Source organism: Manis javanica, chromosome 1 (assembly GCF_040802235.1).
Source record: "Manis javanica isolate MJ-LG chromosome 1, MJ_LKY, whole genome shotgun sequence".
In the NCBI taxonomy this organism is placed as follows: domain Eukaryota; kingdom Metazoa; phylum Chordata; class Mammalia; order Pholidota; family Manidae; genus Manis; species Manis javanica.
Window position 1 is genome coordinate 131,833,887 of NC_133156.1, and position 17,818 is coordinate 131,851,704.

The 17,818-nt window shown below is 32.8% G+C and overlaps 1 protein-coding gene across 2 annotated transcripts in view; it reads left to right on the plus strand.

Moving 5' to 3' along the window:
- LOC108404220 (cadherin-10) overlaps nt 1-17,818 on the plus strand; it is a 161,144-nt gene that overhangs the window by 53,287 nt on the left and 90,039 nt on the right. The window lies entirely within an intron of this gene.

Sequence of the window (17,818 nt, forward strand, 5' to 3'; positions counted from 1 at the left end):
GGTTGGGAGTGGAATAAGAAGTGTGCCATATAAATGAATACTGTTATACACTAGGTTGTCTTAATTTCCAGTTTTCTTTCTGGCATTATCTGAATCTAGTTGAAGTTAGATAATGTCTTAAGAAAGAATTCAGTTTGATAGTTGGGGTTATTATTTTCGTGGACAGTATATGAGAATATGTCAAAGAAGAGAAGTTAAGTACATGAATAAAGGAAAATAGATAAAATCATGTTAATAACACTCCATGTTAACACTAAGATTATGACAAATACATTACCATATTGGTGACTTTTGCATTAACCTAAATTTGAATGGCTTCATTCAAATAATTAAAATTGTGCTAAAAGTTTTTGTCCTCTAAGAAAAATTATTTTTGAGAAGATATGTTCTCATTGGTTTTAAAACACTTTGAAATGTTTTTTCATGTTACAACTTTTTCAGTCTTTTTTAAGTGTCTGGAAATATGGGAAAAGTGACATTAAAGGTTAAATGTCACATTGACTAGAAAGAGAAAGAAAAAAACAGAAACCTCAGCAATATTACCAGTAAGCACGTGGTAGTGGACTTATCACAGGTCTTACCAGATTGAATGCCTAAGATCAGAGGAGAAGGGTCATTGTATAGTCGCTGCAATAGGCAACTTTTAGTTTCTGAAATCAACCACATGAAAATGTAGCAGAAATCTGGACCATAAAAACTGGAAGTGAACAGTTTCCTTTGATTCTTCTAGAAACAGCATTTATGTGACTAATTTGCATCTATTTTCCTTCATCTAGTCCTTAATGAGGATCTACTAAATGTTGGTAAATAATATTATTATTACACTATATACTCTCTCATGATAGGTAAGTTGCTTCCTATGTACTTTCATTGTTTTCTCCCAAAAGAATATCGATACCTTGAAATCAAGAACTTTACTTCATATCTCACTTTGCCCCTAGTTCTTTGAGTGGAACTTAATATTCAGTTGCTTGAATTGACCTGAATTGTATTGAGTTGAATTCCCAGAATGATTTGGTACAACTTGGCGATTTGGTAGGGAAAATGAGTCCAAAATTTTAAATCAATATGGACAATTAAAGCTAGAAAATACTTAAGATAACAAACATCTTGGTACACAACTCAAGTTTTATTCTTCCTTACTCTGTTCTGAAAAAGCAAATCAGAAATTGTTCATGAGAATAGGCATAAGAAATTTACAGATGTGTTCACCTGTTCCTTTCTATATAGTTAGGGCTGAACTACTAGATCAGAAATTTATTAGGTTCTGTAGCTCTGAGTTTACTTCTAATGTCTAAAATGTCTGTTTTTTAGCTTGTTTCAGGTCCACTTTGTAGTTTCAATCATTTTTCATGTCATGACCTGTGAAACAACTGTCTAAAAATTTTACTTGTTCATAGTATAGCACTTGTATTAATTAATTATGCTTTATTTATATTAATTACTTATACAATTAAATGCCTTACTTAGATGTAAACCAAAAAACTTGTATATGCCAAAAGGCAATGTACAATACTGAATATTTTACTAAACATACATCATAATGAATGTAAATTGAGGTTAAGATATAGTTTCTTCATGAATTAAAAAAATATTAAATCCCTAGAAAATCTTTCCAACATTACTTACAATGAATTTATTACACATTCATCCTTTCTTTCAGAACTTTCACTTCCAGTTTACTACCCTTTAAAGTAAGAATGCGATACCGATCGTGCAAAGTGGTTCAGTTCTGTAGATTAGTTTAGATGTAGTAGTAAGACATATCCTAATTACTCAGCAAGTGGGGAGATAGTTGTGATGGGAAATGAGCACAGACCAGGGACGATGGAAAAAATTACAATGATGGAGTGAGGGCAAGATTGGAAAACACATATGTGAAGGAGAAAAATTTTAAAATACCAAAAAAAAGTAGTCAACCGAATCCTCTCCAGAATGATAGCATACAGTTTCCCAGATTAAACCCATTACTGCTTAAAGGGTTAAAGCAGAGGGTGAAAACCATTACCTGCCTTTGGTTACAGCAGAGGGAAGCTTAAGAAAAGCAAATAACTGGCAATCTGAAGATTTAGGTTGTCACCTTGTTTCTGCCACGATTTCTCTCTCAGTGGTTAAATGAACCAGCTTCTCCTGTCCTTCATTTTCTCATATATATATATTCATTTTAAAATATATTTAACATCTAATATATATATTTTATACACATTCATTTTGATGTGTATTCATTTTTAATTTAATATTATACATTATAAATGTAAAGTATATGATTACTTTAAAACCCAGTCAAAATAAAAAGAAGAAATAGAGAGACTAGTAGCTGAATTGTCACTGTCATGTTACTAAGAAACCAAGCAACGAGTGAACTTCTTTGTTAAGCATTTCTTTGTTAAGCTCTCAATGACCAAAAACCATTTTCCTCTAAATCATTCAGCCAGATGCATTCTAAACCAGAGTATATTTGGTAAAAGTTATATTTTCTTTTCACAGATAATTACAAATTGGCTATTAAGAAATTTCCCATACAGGAAAACACCTTCTCCCCTTTCCTCACCTTGCATAGCAAAGGGTTTAAAACTTGAATTTCAAGTATTCTACTTTTCTACCATGTTGTTCTCATATTGCAACATTCTGTAAACATACTAAAATTTTCCAATTTAAGATGATAAACATTATGACTGTTTTTTATTAGTTTCATGTCTTTTACATGTAGCTTTTAATCACAGGTTCCCATTGCCTGATTCAGCCAGATAATTTCAAATTCCTAGGCTTTTAACATTCAAATAAAATAAATAATGACATTCAACTGCATACTCTTCAGTTTCTTTTCAGCTGTAACAAATATACAGATCTAAGAGAATTACTAATTGTTTTTACTACAAAATCTTTGTCTACATTTTATATAAAAATTATCAAGTGGAAAGAAACATGTTAAAAATAGATTTGTAATCAAAACCAGAGAATAAGAAAAACTCCAAAACATTAAAACCTTTAATAACATAATTTGGTAACAATAAATATAATTCTGAGTCCACATAGTAAGACAATTTAGTCTGGGAAGACTGTCTTTTTAAATAATTATAACTGTGTCTATCTTACTGATACAATGAAAACTGCTAGGTGGAGGGGGGACCGCTACTGTCGGAGGCCAGGGATACTGCTAACATTGCTACAATACAGAAAATAGGCTGCCATAGAGTTTTTCAGTTCTAAATGTCAAGTACACAGACTGACAAACCGAGTCATAGACCTCCTTAGTTCTTCAGAGCCTTTTACATTTTTCTAAACAACTCAGTATTTATTTTACTTCTTTCTAGGTTGTTGCTTCTTGAATCTGTTTGCAATTGTACTCATATTTCTTCTCTGCAGAGTTGCCATTAGAAGATGCTTTCCACAACTTAGATTTCTCTCAAGGTGTCCCTGTTCTTTCTAATCCAAAGAAGATTCCAGTCTCTTGATCATCCTTCTCTGTAGACTTGTGGGCTCCACAAACCACTATGAATTAAGTATTTATTCATTCTTTCAATAACTATCTAGAAGACCTTCAACTACTCAATAATCCTGTGTTATTAAGTACACAGTGATGAATGTATAATTTCCCTGCTCATAAATTACCTGCTTTTAAGAGGAGAAAATAATAAACAAGAGTAATAAGAAGTTATGGGGCTCTTTTTACCTCAGATACAGCACAAGCCCCAAAAGCTAAGAAAAATAAATAAGCCCAAATATTCCCATGTTCCATCTTTGCAGTACTATATAAATAAAGTGGAAATATTAGAGTTTGGGAATTTACATTACATGAATCAATGCTATTAAATGTTGAGATTGGAGAGTCAAGGTTTATGCTTTTATTTTTTTTTATGTATCTGTTTATTTCTTTGGAAGGTCTTTTGACATACAATGCCACATGAAAAAGTGATCATTGGAAATTTCCAGAGTAGAGGTCTTTCCAAAACTGAAAAAATGTGGCCCATGAGAGAATAACCCAACTTTAAGCATCTCATAGCCTGAAAATACCAACTGTTCCCACCATATTAGACCATATCCCATTTGCCTTAGATAATGTGGGAACAATCAAGTCAGACCCAATTACAACAGGGAAAGGAGTGGTTGAAACTAGGATAGAGAGAAGAAACTGTCCTGGCCTCTCCACTGTTGTCTTCCTCCGGGGAACTAGACCTGAACTGAGCGCAAAAGTAAATGATATTATATGAGAATTTGGAGTTTGAAAACACTCTCTTGGACATGTTAAAAGCTATAATGATACTATTCTTGAAAATAAAAATTCCCAAGTGACTTTTTTTTAATCCCAAATGGCCAAAAAGACCTACATAAAAAAAATTCAGCTGCCCCATACATATATACCTGATTTTAGTGGTAGGATGGAGGCAGGAAGGGTGTTGGTGTATAGTTATTTTCTCTTTGAACTCTGTTACTTGTAGCCATAAAAAGGATGGAGCATGAAGCAAATACAGTAGGTAATTTTAGGTAGAAAAATGTCTTGGAAAAAAAAATAAATCAGGATGATGTGATAGACATTGTCAGAGACTGTTATAGGTTAAATTATTATAGCTCTTCCTGATGAGGGGACAGTTGGGCTTTTGGATGAATAAAGACATTACTTACCTGATATGCAAATACCACAAAAGAAGGCGAATATGAATTAAAGTTTATAAATACTTTTTATACTGATCCTCAAAACAGAGGTAATAAAAGCATTTTTAAGTGGAAGCATAACCTGCAGATCCCTGATACTGTTTTCCAGGCAGACCACCTCTGAGGTTTTTAATTCTCAAAATGCACACAATGTTTATTTATGTCTTTCAATATAATGACATTTCAGCCAGGGGTTATGTAGGGAAAATATGCTTACATACTCAGTGCTCACTATAACATTTTAACAAAATGATATAAGATTTTGCATTGCATTCTAGATACACTTAGTGGAACTTCAAAACCATCCACAAATAATTTGAAGATAACAAGGGCTGTCAAAAGGAATGTGCATCTAAGATTTTATAAGCACTTAGAGAAGCCATGATAATTTACATTAACCTTTAAGCGATCGGGTAACAATGGTTAAGCATTTTACATATTAACATTATAGCATGTTATTTATATAGAGAGATTTTACTGTTTCAGTTACATTTTAGGAAACTGGTTTTGAGTTTGAGTTTAACATAAATATAATGTAAATAGAAAAGCATCATCTTTTTTTCCATATAAAATAATAGGAAATAAACTCCCTTTTAGCATTTTCAAGCAAAATGTCAAATTCCAATTGTTGCATGCAAAAAAAAAATTAAATTAAGTATGGGATGCTCATATGTACTTAATAACCACAATCATCCTTTTAGTTATAAATTCTTACTGATAATAGTTACAACATATATTTACTGAATTCTTCCATGAGGTTACTTATGTGTTATCAAATATCAAGATTATTCATGTATATGTGTGCCAAGTTCTTTGTACAACCTTCATGAAACAACAATATAGACATACACCACCTAAACACATTCACGGTGCTCCACTGGCCATACTATACTCTAGGGATTTGTGGGAAATCCACCCTCCCACTCTCCTTTTTAGCCCCTTACTAACCCAGAGATGCTGTGAACATTCTCTTTCCCAACATAGCCTTATTTTAATATATTATTCTCTCATATTCACCATTTTATTTACCTCTCTTACAGAAAGGGGATGTTCATCTCTTTTTTTCTGTTTTCTCAGGTGGTCAGTGTCCTTTAAAATCTACCTCTCTACATTATATCCCTGAATGTATTTTTATTGAACTATCTTTTAGGTTAGAGACAATTATAGATTTGTTTTTGAAAAGTATTTCTTTGGTTGTAGGCCAATGAATTCACGAAGATTGTAAAAGAAGTAGATAGAAGGACTTTGTAAGTGATAATAGACAGGTAATAAAAACAATTCGAAGAAATTTTTCTGTGCCAAATAATTTTGAAAAACTTTAGTTATTAAAAATATTCAAATTCAAAAAAATATTAAATCTACAATGTAACTGATTTTCAAATATAGAACTTTAAAGAAAATAACAATCTTAGAATGAAGAGTATGTGAAAATTGAGTCTGACTTTTAACAAAAATGAGAGAAATCTCTGTAGATGACAAGCGAATTAAATCCTACATAAATTTACTCTGTAGAAAGTGTCTCGGTGTAATTTATCAGTAACAGGTGCATGTTGCTGGCCATGAGGCACTGGAAATCATTATTACAGTATTATGAATTTCTACTAAAGCCCTCTCATTTTATTTCTTGGAGACAATTTATAATTATATATTCAGTTACATTCTGTCCCCATTGAAATAAAGAATAATGTTCTTTTCAGTAAAGAAAATGAAAAACTGGCATGTATGTTTCTGTTTTTGTTCATCAGTGTCTCATGTTTGGTATATGTTCATATATTAAAATTCTTAATTGCTTCTTATGAAAGCGTGAATAGAAGGGAACACCCTAATAAATTTTATGAAGTGAATTTTTAAGTATTCACATAGTTAAATTTCTACATTCATTTTATTAAAGAATATTATTTAACTTCAATATTTTGTATCATTATTATTTTATTATTATTAGTTTGCTCATTGAGTAACTGCATTCCCTGGCTCCTGGTAATTGTAAATAAATGCTAAAATAAAGAAAAGCACATAAGTTTTCAAGCAGATGAACTAAATTTGGAAAATGGAGCAGTAATTTTGTTGGGATATAATATACAAACCTTTGGTTTCTCCTTAGAACCCTAATCCACAATAGGGCATTTTATGTCAATTTCAGATTCTCTCTTTGGTAAAACACTTTCTCCAACTTCACATTTAAAACTATAATTTATGCATTTATAGATTACATAAAACCATTAAATTAGATCTTAAATCTTAGCCCAGAACTAAAATTATGTTACCAAGTGAGAAATCTTACCAAGTAAGAATATGTGCTATTATGGACATTCTTGTAAAGGAGCATTTTTTGGCTGCTACTCATCTTAAATTCCATCAGTGAACTTCTCAGTTCATTGCTGTGCCTTCCAAATACCGCACAAAAACTCCAAGACCACTGAGTTTTTCAATTTTCCTTGACACCAATGTTGTCACTTTTTACAAACCAGTATCACAATCTACTACCAAATCTAGTTTGTATGTGTTTGACTATCCTCAGTCCAGCAAAGCAGAGGGATAGAGCTGTGACTCACAAACATAGTTGAGCTTCTGAAGGGAAATAATAAAAAGATAAAATGAAAATCGAAGACATAACCTTTGATTTTACATCAAATAACACAGAAGTAGAGGTAGAGAACATCCAAGGAGAAGTGGAGGTTGGATGGAGGGGAGGAGAGAGGGACGCATGACTAGGTCTATTATTGAGGCCAAAGGAGGAAAAAACTCCAAAGAACAAGGGATTAATCTCGTTGAGCCCCCACATGTCAAAGAGACAGTGTAACAGTTTAGAGATCAATGTGGACAAAGGACTGAGTTTTTCTGGTAATTTGAGGCAAATGGGAGTCAAGTGGGTTTGGATAGCATCAAGGAAGGCAACACATCCAGTTTCTCATAAGTAAATTATCAGTAAGATAAAATAAGTGAAGAGTGAGAGATATTTGGGAATGCAGAGTTAGAGACAGGATGTTATGATATGGAAAAGAGTGAATACGAATGTGCACAACAGGTGAGCTCACTCTCCTTAGTAAAAGTTAGAATGAAAAATATCTCTATTGAACTATTCTCATGTAAATCATCAACAGGAGTAAAATAATTTTTAAAAACACCTTTCTGCCCATTAATATTTAACCTACTTCTAGAAGCAAAATAATGGTATAGCTACCATTACTTATAGTTTTATGTGAGAATTAAATGAGACATAATGTTCTGAAATGTCTCAATATATCCTGATAATGATACCTTGAAATTTGATTTTATCATTACTTAATATTTCAACACCCTCATCAGGTATTTTTTATGATTATCTCTCATTTACAAGTAAGAAAAATATGCCCTTATTGTCTAAAGAAGTTGTCTAAGGGCACTGTCAAGTAACCCAGAAAGTATGATGCCAGAGTATCTACTAACCAACCAAATTTCCACCTCATTGCACCATTATTAATAATAATGTAAACACATATGTGTGATTTTGTTTCTACATAAATGGTAAAACTTCATGTTGTGTTATACAACATTCTTTTTCCTTTAAAAATGTAACTTGGCTCAATTTCATTACATAAAGATATGCTTCATTTTTTAAACATTTTAATAGCTGCATCGTATCTTTCAGTGGATGTATCCTAACATTTTTTTTCTTTTTGAAGGACTTTTAATTATTTTTAAAAATCACTTAGTAATAATGATAAAACAACATTGCCATTTCACATAGTACTGGTATATCTTTAGGAATCTAACTAGAAGTAGAAATACTGAAGCAAAGTCTTGAGAAATTTTAAACTTTCCTGGGCATCGCTCTCCAGAGATGCTCTGACTTACACCAACAACAAGGCATGAAAGTAACTATCTCTCCACATTTGTCTCAAATCTCTGTATCGTCATCATTAAAAAAATTTCCACCCTTATAAATGCAAATGTATTTCTCTTCTTTTAAGTGCAGATGAGCATTTCTTCATGTGTTTGAAGCATTTGCTATTTCTTTAAATGAGTGTTTATATTCCTTTCCAATATTTTTATTAACAAGATAGTCCTTTTTCTCTTTTGATCCATAAGTAATTCTTACTAATTGAGTTTCAATTCATTTTAATTTTCAAATATAATACATACTTGAGGTTGAATAACACACATATATCCATTTTAATGAATATATGTAAATCACATGGAGTGATCCCAATCCAGGTCAAGAAATGGAAAACTGCTAGGCCCTAAGAAATCCTTTCTGAAGCCTATTAGTGACAACACCATTTCTCCTTAATTAGAGGGGACAGTAAGCTTCATTTTGTGTTAATAATGACTTGCTTTTCTTCATAGTTTGAACCCCTATGTGGTCATCCCTAAGCAAAACACTGGAGTTTTAAATGTTTCTGAAACTGAATGTAATTATAGTTCATATATTCTCCTGTGTCTCTTCTTTTGTGCAAATAGGCTTAAGAAATTAAACCATATTGTTATACAGACGACGTCTTCATAGGAATATGTTTGGATTTAGTTATTACACTGTCAGTAGTGGATATGGGATGTTGTCCCTTCACTAGTTTTACTATTACTAACAATGGTTTTGTGAACATTTCTGTGCATGCATCCTGATACTTACGTACATTTAATAACTTTAGAGTGTGTAATAAGGGGGAAAACTGATGGTTTATACTGGGTTTCTAACTTCAGCATTTCTAGATATTGCCATATTAATTCCCTAAATTTTAACCAACACATATTCCCACAAGCAGTATATGAGAGTTCCGGTTATTCTAGGTCAACACCCAAGCTTGTTATTTTCAAACGTTTTTTTTTTTCAAAATCTAGTGTTTTAATTTTCATTTACCTAAATAATGATGAGCTTCCATTTCTATGAACTTTTTCAAATACTTTTCCCATTGTTTCTTCAGGTCATCTACTATTTTCTTATTGATTGCTTCCTTCCCAATAGCAGGTGTAGAGCACATTACTTTTTAGGCACTGTCTAGGTCACTAGGTCACATCACTGAATAAAAGACAATGTGTCTTTGTCATGAAGTTCAGATATTTAGTGAGAAATGCAGGAAATTCAAAGTAAACATAATAAATATATTACTCGTATATGTGAGAAGATGAAGGGAGCTATCAGAAAAGAAGAGAGAAAGCAAGGTGGAGGAATATTGGGGAAAAGGATAGAGCAGGGGTGGTGGTGAAATACTTCCTCACTGAGGTGACATTTGAGCAAAGGATTGGAAGGAGTTTAAAAATGTAAAGAAGGAGGTTAAAGGGGCAGCTATCAGTGGAATATTTTTTGCACTAAGAAGAAAAAGTTACTGCAAACACTCTAAATCTGGAGTTTCCTCGAGTATATCCAAGGGAGGGCAAGGAGGTGAGTGTGGCAGGAACAAAGGAAATAAGAGGCAGGTGGCTGAAGGTGAGGGCAGGGAGGTGATGTGATGTAGAGCGCAGCAGACAGAATAATGGACCCCAAAGATGGCCACATCCTACTTCTCAGAATTTGCAAATATGCTGTTTTCAATAGCAGAGAGAGATGATGGAGCAATAATTGAATAAAGAGGGGTAAAGGATCCTAATGTACTTACCTGGGTCCATGTAGGAAGGAGGCAAGAGGATCAAAGTCAGAAAAAAGAGGTATAACAGTGGAACCAGAAGTTCAAGTAATGAGCTTTGAAAATGAAGGAAGGGACCACAGGCCAAGGTGTGCAGACAGCCTCTAGAAGCTGGGAAGTGCAAGGAAACAACCTTCCTCGAAGCCTCCAGAAGGAACAGGGCCCTGCCAACACCTTGATTTTAGGCTTATGACCTCCAGAAGTATAGGAAAGTACATTTGTGTTGCTTTAAGCCACTAAGTTTGTAGTAATTTGCTGCAACAATAGGGAACTCTACAGAAGACTTTCTAAGTACTCTGAGTTTTACTCTGAGTGAAATGGGGAGATGAGCGAAATGGGGAATCTTTGGCAGAAGAATGACATTATATTAATTTTATTTTAAAAGTATACTGGCTTCTGTCCTTGAACTTGATACAATAGCAATTTCTGTCATGCTATGCATGGTGTGTTGGGGAGTATTGTTATGGATGACTCAAAAATTTTTGACCTGAGCAGGTGAAAAGTTGGATTTGTTTTTATTTTGAGTGGTAGAGCAGTAAGAGTAAGAACTGGAGTTCATCTTTGGATGTCTTAAGATAAACAGATTTGTGAAAGGAGCTTAGGAAGGAGTTGTAAGCTGGGGCTTACATCAGTGTATACATGGTATCTAAAGTCATGGCACTATTTGATATCAAGAAAATGAGTAGAGTGACAGAAGAGGAAATGGGACTGTATTTGGAGATAAACCCACATTAAGATGTGCGTGACAAGGAGGAAAATGTAAGGATAAAGAGGAAAAACCAACAAATGCAAGTGAGCATAAAAAATTCTTTGAACTGCAAGGAACACTAGAGCCTGGGGTACCTTAGAAGACAGGTGAAGCAAATGTTTGAAGAGGATAAGGTGACTATGTCAAAAGCTGCTGCTAAGTGGTGCACACTGGGTTTTTTTAATTGCCCATTGACTTTACTTTCTTGGAGATTATGGTTGAACATGATGTTTATTATTGCACTAATATGGTAGGTCCAGAATTCTTATTGCAGTGGATTTCAAAGAGAATGGAGAGGGAGAAACATCAAAGTACAAGCAGGCAACATTAGGGAGGCTTGCTACAGAAAGGAACGAGGTAGGCAGCAGGACCTGAACAGAGGGTGCAGGGGGATCAAGGGGCAAGGACTTGTCTGGGCACGTCTTTCTGTATTCACAAAAACTCCAATATAATACTGAATAGATGATGTAAGAGAAAGCATCTTTATTTTGTTGATTTTTTTAAGGCTCAATATTTTACCATTAATTGTGAGATTTCTTAATGTGGTTTTTAAAAATATTTTTATCAAGCCAAGGAATTGGATCTTAATCTTAGTGTACAATGTTTTAAATCATAAATGAATATGAAATGTTAAATATATGTATACATCTATTGAACTGTTTATCTTCCCCTTAAAATGTTAATCTGAGGGATTAAGTTAAATGATTTTTCTTACTTGAACTAAACTTGCAGATTTGGAAAAACTCTACATTGGTAATGCTATAACAACTTTATATTATTGTATTCCTTTTGCTCTTATTTTGTGTAAAATTCTGATTTTATAAAATCATTCACTTTTATCAAGATATCACCCTGTAAAATGTCTTTTCTTTAAAGATCGTTCCTATTGTGTTTAGAAATGGAAGGGGTACTCAGGTTCTCTGTCCTTGACTTAGTTTTTGTCAATTGCATTTTAGACATCTATTTTATACTTTTTGAAAGAAAAAAAAACAATAATGCAGAAAAGAGTCCTGAAGGGACTTTTAAAAATAAACTATTTATTTTGGAATCACAATAGTTTTACAGAATTGCAGAAGTACAGAGAGTTCTTGTTCACCTCACACCCAGTTTCCCCTACTGTTAACATGTTAAATCACTGTCCTACATTTGTCACGAATAACAAACAACATGCATACCTTATTAATTAAACTCCACACTCCGTTAGGATTTCATTACACTTTCCCTAAAGACCTTCTCTTCCAGTATCCCACCAGGAAATCACACTGTACTTAGTCATCACGTATTCTTAGGCTTCTCTGGACTGTGAAAGCTGCAAATTTCTTTTGTTTGGATGACTGATATTTTTGCGGTGTACCGAACAAGTGTTTTGTAGGATGTCTCTCAATTTGGGTTTTACTGGTATTTTTCTCAAGAATAGACTGTGGTTATGGGTTTGGGGATTCCAAAGACCATGAGGTGAAGTGCCATTATCAACGTCATATCACGTCCTGGATACATGCTTTTAGTATTACTTACACTGATTAACATTCATTTGACACTTGGCTAAAGTCTCTTCTGTAACATCACTTTCCATGTTGTATTCTGGAAGCTAGTCACTGAGGCATAGCCTTCATTTATGTTCCAACTCCTTTGGGGTAGAACGTACACAGTTATTTAAAATTCTTCTGTGTAGATTTGTCTCTTCAACCCTGTTTATTTAATAATTTATTTATATTCATATAGATACATGGATATTTATTTTATTTGTGTTGGATTGCAATCTGGTACATGTAATTTGATTTGTGGCCACTGAGAACTCCTTCAAATTAGCTCCTGTATTCCTTTGACATACCCATCATTTTGTTTTTTGAGTACTTTCTTATTTCCTGGCACTATGAAATGTCCCAGCTTCATTTTGTATATTTCTTGCCCTAACATTGAAACAGGATATTGTTCAAAGAGAACATTTTTAAAAAATAGAAAGGCAGCTAGATTTAACCTTCCAGAATTTTAGTCAAATTATGTCATAATCCTGAAAAGTACATGCCACAGAAAGAAAAAAAAAATCCAATGCGATAAGAGAAATTCCAAAAGGTGATAAAGACTGCTCTGAAAATTAAATGTAGTACACATCAGGAGACACTCAATAATAGAAAAGTCATTCACACTCCAGTTAGTGCTAGAACTAACAGAAAAGGGAATTTAAATTCAAATTAACAGTTGATGTAATTGAAGAAATGGAGATGACAGGTTATTTCAAGGAAAGGTGCAAATTGTCCTTAGAAATGAGAGAAATAAATATCAGATGTAATTAAAGTTTCAGAAATAAGTAAAAATATTACTAAATATTACTGGCAGATTAGAAACAGGTACACATGAAAACTAGCTGTGTAATTTGATTCAAATTATCAATAGTCAATGTTTCAGGCAAATTGTAATCAACTATAAAATTTTTTATTTTCTGTCAGATAATCCCCATTTGTACAATTTAGAAATTATTAATTTCAAAGACAAAAAGATGTTTACAGAAGTACTATTTATAAAACAACAAATGGAAACCTATCGAAACTTCCAAGAGGAAAATGGCTGATTAGTTAAGATACTGTAACACAATGTAAACCTGACACAGTTCTTAATGTAACAAATATATAGACTATGAAAGCACATGGAAATATGACTAAGAAAGAATATTTTTAGTACTGGAAAGAATGTTATGAAATAGAAAGTATACATTACTTACAATTAAGTATATATCTGTGTTCATTCACAATCACTTATTTGGTCATTTTTAAATGCATATTTCTTTGAGCACCTACAATGTGTTAGATGTTGAGGAAATAGCATAAGTCAAATGTATTTCTGACCTTCATAAAACTTACATTTTGACAAAGCCCAAGACATTCTGATGGACTATAGATAGAATCAAATACTTATTAAGTTTTTATTTAGGCAAAACACCTTAAATTCATTCATTGAAAGATGGAAGTAATAGAAAGCTCTAAAATTTCAAACTAAGAATGCAATTAAAGATGGAGGTAACCTCTTCATTTTGGCTCAGATTGAATGACTATCAAAAATTTACCTGAGAATAGCTTTTTTTTTCTTTTTTCCACAATTACTCCTTGTTCTGGTGGAAAGACTTTTTGGCAAAAGTTCAAGATAATTTCATTTATAAATAATATATTGGCCTATTTAGATTATTTACATTTAATATGCTTATTGAAATATGTATGTTTGAATCTGTCATGTAGCTATTTGTTTTCTATTTGTAACTTCTGGTTTTGTTTCCATTTCTCTGTTTTTTACATCTTCTTTTGAATGAATTGAATTTTTTAGAATTCCATATTATTGCTTTTTATTTCTGCTTATTAGTTGTAATTCTTCATTTTGTGTGGGGGTTGGTAAGCTCTGACTAGGAGCTAAATCCAGATGGCAGCTTTTAGCTCATGATATGAAATAATTTGTACATGTTTTTAAAGCTGTGATTTTAAAAAAAGGAAAAGAGGAAGAATATGGTGTAGAGACTGTATGTGGCTCTCAAAGCCCCAAGTATTTACCATCTGCCCTTGAACACACACAAGAAGTATGCTAACCCTGTGTTAGTGGTTTCTTTTGGAATAATAGTACAGAAAGTCCTCTTTTTGCATGATAATATGCAAAGATCTGTGCAAACTGCAACTATGCAATGTGATCTTAATAATCTTTGAGGAAAACTGCAACTGTTCTATTCATCTAGAATTGCTTTTTTCGTGTGAAAGCTTTAAACACTTTCAATATTTTCTAGATATTTATAGGAAACAAAAACATATAAAACAAATATTTTTAGTGTGCTGTAATTTAAAAGCTTAGATATATTAAGAATTAAAGTGTTTTATTTCTTTAAAAAAGGTTAGTTTGAATAGTGCTTACATTTTTCTCATCAAGTACATGGTACAGAGTACGCCTTGCAAATTCTCATACTCCTTTCTAAATTTGTTGTGAATTATCTTTAAGAGTTTTTTTAATTTGTAATGTTACCTGGATACTGGATTTAAGAAGACCGTGGAATACATTAGCCCTGTTCATCTCCAACATGCATTATACTATCATTGTCTTTTATGTTCCTTCTTTGTTTAGATTCACTCACATAGTTTGCGTTCTCTTCACTATTTCTTCTTATCTCAGACAGTCAATTCAGGATAACAGCTGCCTTTGCTATGAAACAGGTATATTTATTAGCATATATTCTGGTTATTATATTTTCAACTTTGTTTATCTGAACACATTTTTGGCCTTGTACTAAAAAGTCATTTTTTGTGGGCATAGGATGTTTTTCTGTAGGCAGCCATTTCAGGTAACATTTCTTTGTCTCTTGGATTCTTAATGGATGGTTGCCATTGAGAAATCCATTGACCATCTGCCTTTCTTTTGAAGATAATGAGCATATTTTCATCTGACTGCTTTCAAGTTTTTGTTTTAGAGTTCTCTAGTTCACTTATACATTTTTAATCTGGCTCAAGATTATGGTGAGGGTCTGCCTGTGGTCACTTATAATGGTCATAGATTTTTTTTCCCCATAGTTACTTATGTATTTTCTTTACTCCTCTAGCTTTTCTTATGGTAAGGTAATTTTCTTTCCTGTTCCATAGCATGAACCGCTGGTTTTAACTGTTTCATTTTTGCATGTTGATTCTACATCTTTGGCCTTGGATTCTGTACCTCTTGCTTGAGGAAGGCTGCAAAACTGAAAAGCAGGTTTTCCCTTGTAAGCATATTCTCATACAAAAGGCACCTTGGCAGTCTGTTGATCTACTTATTGATCTAGGTTTTTACTTTCCATTATTTGTTCTGGCATCTTCTCTTTATTACTTTTATGGACTTGTAGTTTATATTCCCTCCAGCATTTTAAATTGTTTTGAACATGTTTTTCCAGCTTCCCTACTGTGTCTGAAAACAGAAGTCTCACTCTGAGTTTTATTACAAGTTGCAAATATACTTTTCACAACATATATTGTTTTTAAACATTGAAGTATATATTCCTAAATAGGATATTCAGTTATTTTTATGAAGTTCAATTATTTATTCATTTTTGTCTTCTAATATTTTCCCTGATTCTCTTCTTAGAAACAACTTCTTCATTCTTTTTTTCTCTCTTGAAATCTTTCTACTCCCCACCCAAATAATTTAGTGTTTATTTCCTTCAACCAAAGACACTCCCTTATATAATCATAACATAACCACCCACATCAGGAAATATACATTGCTACATTGTATATTACAACGATTAATTATAATCTACAATGATATAGTGATAAAAAAATAACAATGATAAACTATAGATTACAAACATTTATCTCAGGCTCCATCAAATTTTGCCAGTAACATCCTTTATAGCAAAATGATGCAATGAACTCACACATTGCGTTTAGTTGTCGTGCCTCTGGTTTTCTTCTGTCTTCCGATGTAGTTCTCAATCTTTCTTTGACCTCATGACCTTGATATTTTTCAAGATTACAGGTTAGTTATTTTTCAGAAGGTCCTTCAACTTGGGTTTGTCCAATGTTTACTCATCATTAGATTTAGGTTATGCCTTATTGTCAGGAAATGATAAAAATGATGCTGTTTTTGTCATTGCATCCTATCAAGAGGTGCAAGATTTCAATTTTCCCATTACTGGTGATAATTATGATGATTGCATCAAATGGCATTACCACTGTAAAGTTACTCTTTTTACTTATTCCTTTCTTTAATTTTATTTTTTAAGATTAATTTTAAGTTCCCAGAAAAATTGAGAGAAAGCACAGATGTTTCTCATACACCCTGCATCTACACATGCATAGCCTCCCCATATCAACAAGAGTGGTATATTTATTATAGTTGATTAATCTACCTTGATACATCATATTCACCAAAAGGCCATAGTTTATCTTATAGTTCATGTGTTATACTGTGTACTCTGTGGGTTTGGATGATGTATAATGGCAGGTATACATCAGGGGGTCATGGAGACATTTTCCTGCCTTTAAAGATCTTCTGTGCTCCACATACCCCTCCCCATCTTCTAACTCTGGCAACCAATGACCATTTTACTGTCTCCTGTCTCAATAGTTTTGCCTTTTCCAGAAGGTCATATAGTTGGAATAATACAATATTTAGCCATTTCAAATTGGCTTTCTAATTTAATAATATGCATTTGAGGTTCCTCAAATGTCTTTGTATAGCTCATTTTTTTTTAGTATTGAATGATATCCCATTATCTGGATGTACCACAGTTTCATCTATTTACCTGTGGAAAGAAAGAGCATCTTAGTTGCTTCCAATTTGTGACAATTATAAGTAAAATTTCTATCAGCATGCATGTGTAGATTATTTTGTAGACATGTGTTTTCAACTCCTTTGGATAAATACCAAGCGCAATTGCTGAATCATCACGGTGAAGTCTGTTTGATTTTGTAAGAAACTACCAAATGGTCTTCCAAAGTGGCTTAACATTTTGCGTTCCCACCAGCAGCGCATGAGAGCTCCTGTTGTGTCACATCCTCACCAAAATTAGGTGTTGTCAGTGTTCTGGATTGGGCCATTCTAAAGAGATGTGTAGTGGTATGTCATTGTTTTTTTAATTTGCATTTCCCTAATGACATATGATATATGTTTCATATGGTTATTCACTGTACATCTTTGGCGATGTACAGCGACTTTATTTAATAAAGTCGCTGGCTCATTTTTTATTCAAGTTATTTGTTTTCTTATTGTTCAGTTTTCAGAGTTCTTTGTATATATTGTAATAAGCCTTTATCAGATATGACTTTTGCAAAGATTTTCTTCCAGTCTGTGGCTTGTCTTCTCATTCTTTTGACAT